The sequence below is a fragment of the Taudactylus pleione genome, unplaced genomic scaffold (assembly GCF_031769625.1).
Source record: "Taudactylus pleione unplaced genomic scaffold, aTauple2 ptg000953l, whole genome shotgun sequence".
NCBI lineage: Eukaryota > Metazoa > Chordata > Amphibia > Anura > Myobatrachidae > Taudactylus > Taudactylus pleione.
This window is the reverse complement of record NW_028285354.1, coordinates 1148741-1151166: the sequence shown is the minus strand read 5'-3', so window position 1 is coordinate 1151166 and position 2426 is coordinate 1148741.

The following is a 2426-nucleotide window of genomic DNA, read 5'->3' as shown; positions in this document are numbered from 1 at the left end:
ATCTTTCAGCATAAAGCGGTTGCAGGCAAACCCTGCATGTGGCCACTCCACCTTTTGCTGAGATATCGATGGCCATATGTACCATGTGAGCAGGTAAGTGACTTCACTACGAGCCCCCAACTAACGATACTGGATCAGAACCTCTCTATACCCCTGCCTATACCTTCTAAAATCCTTCCTATAAACCTCACCTCTAAGGATGACGCTTATTTGCATACGCAGTCATACTGTAAATAAAGACTTAGACGTGGAATCTGTGGTTCCAAAGCACAAAGTATTATTCAAGTAAAAGTACAGTCAGTTACACGCTATTGATTCAGACACAATTAGACGCAAAGGAATTATACAGACCCCAAGTACAGTATACATACACAGCGCTTCCGGACCCGGATGATAGGTATCAGCGAGAAACCCCGTCGTCATTCAGCATCCAGCAAGAAGACTAAAAACCCAGCATTTGAACATACATTTATACCCCCCAGAATAGAACGGACAATAGAGGAGTTTGTTGCTGATGTCATTGGTTCCCAGGAGAGAAGCATCTGTTACAGAGCATTTAACAGGCTAGTTCAAATAGACTCTCCCTGCCTCTAACAGCTGGGGGTCTTCCCTTCCCACCCCCCAGTGCTGCATAACAGTTGTTCCTAAAATATACATTTTGTTGTTGGTAGTCTCTGCGGTCCATAAGTTGCGAATGCATGATGCGATCTCCACACCGATAGTACCGGAATTCTGTTGAAAGAGTACGCATCAGTACAGACCCAAACACTGCTTTCTTATCATGTACAGAACCTAAGTTATCAAATATCTTTATTTCACAGCTTTTAAACTAACTGAACCAACTGAAATCATATACTTTAAAGCTTACTAAACCTTATGTGTGAATGTGTAATGTGTGAGTGAGCGGGGTTTGATATAAGGACGCTAGCTAACTTGGGGCAGATGCGTGCGCATAAAGCTAATTATACAGCGGTTTCATACAAAGTCCTATGCATTTGCTAATATGCGACTAGTTAATAGCAGACTTGTGAGTATTTATGTGTGCATGAGAAATGGTGAAAGATGCAATCGCATGGTGCTAATAGTAATATCGCCACATGTACTAAAATGTGAGTTTATCTAAAATAGCGCTTAGGCGGCCATTCGCAAAATGGCGTCTTGCTATCTAATTTCCAAAATGGAGTCTTGCGGCCAGTCGCAAGATGGCGTCGCTGCGATTGAATTTTAAACTGAACTTGTCTCAGCCAATTATTCAGCTTCGACAAGTCGTACTCCAATAAAAATAAATCAAACTGTCTTTTAGATTTTTCTTTGTGTGCGTGCATGTTAGACTTAACCGCAGTAGCGCACAAGAGCCAGCCAGCAATGCACATTGCAACCTTGTGCTTTCCAACTCCAGTCATTCTCCAAAAAAAAACCAATAAAAGTGTATTATATTTTTTTCTTCTGTGTGTGCTCGTTTATGTTGGGCTGAACTGCAGTAGAGCACAAGAGCCAGCCAGCAATGCAAGTTGCAACCTTGTGCTGTCTGACTCCAGTCGTTCTAAAAAGAAACAATAAAAATTGTATTATATTTTTTTCTTCTGTGTGTGCTCTTGGGTGTTATGCTTAACCGCAGAAGCGCACAAGAGGCAACCAGCAATGCAAGTTGCAACACTGTGCTGTTCGACTTTAATTGTTCTCCAAAAAAATCAATAAAAGTGTCTTATATTTTTTTCTTCTGTGTGTGCTCGTTTATGTTGGGCTTAACCGCAGTAGTGCACAAGAGCCAGCCAGCAACGCACGTTGCAACCTTGTGCTGTCCGACTCCAGTTATTCTAAATAAAAACCAATAAAAGTGTCTTATATTTTTTTCTACTGTGTGTGCTTTTGGGTTTTAGGCTTAACTGCACTATCGCACAAGAGCCAGCCAGCAACGCAAGTTGCAACATTGTGCTGTTCGACTCCAGTTGTTTTCCCAAAAAAATCAATAATAGTGTCTAATATTTTTTCTTTTGTGTGTGCTCATGTATGGTAGGCTTAACCACAGTAGCACACAAGAGCCAGCCAGCAACGCAAGTTGCAACCTTGTGATGTCTGACTCCAGTCTCTCTAAAAAAAAAAACAATAAAAGTGTCTTATGTTGTTTTCTTCCATGTGTGCTTGTGGGTGTTAGGCTTAACAGCAGTACTGCACAAGAGCCAGCCAGCAACGCACATTGCAACCTTGTGCTGTCCGACTCCAGTCGTTTTCCAAAAAAACCCCAATAAAAGTGTCTTATAGTTTTTTCTTCTGTGTGTGCTCGTGGGTGTTAGGCTTAACTGCAGTAGCGTACAAGAGCCAGCCAGCAATGCAAGTTGCAACCTTGTGCTGTCCGACTCCAGTCGTTCTCCAAAAAAACCCCATAAAAGTGTCATATTTTTTCTTCTGTGTGTGCTCGTGGGTGT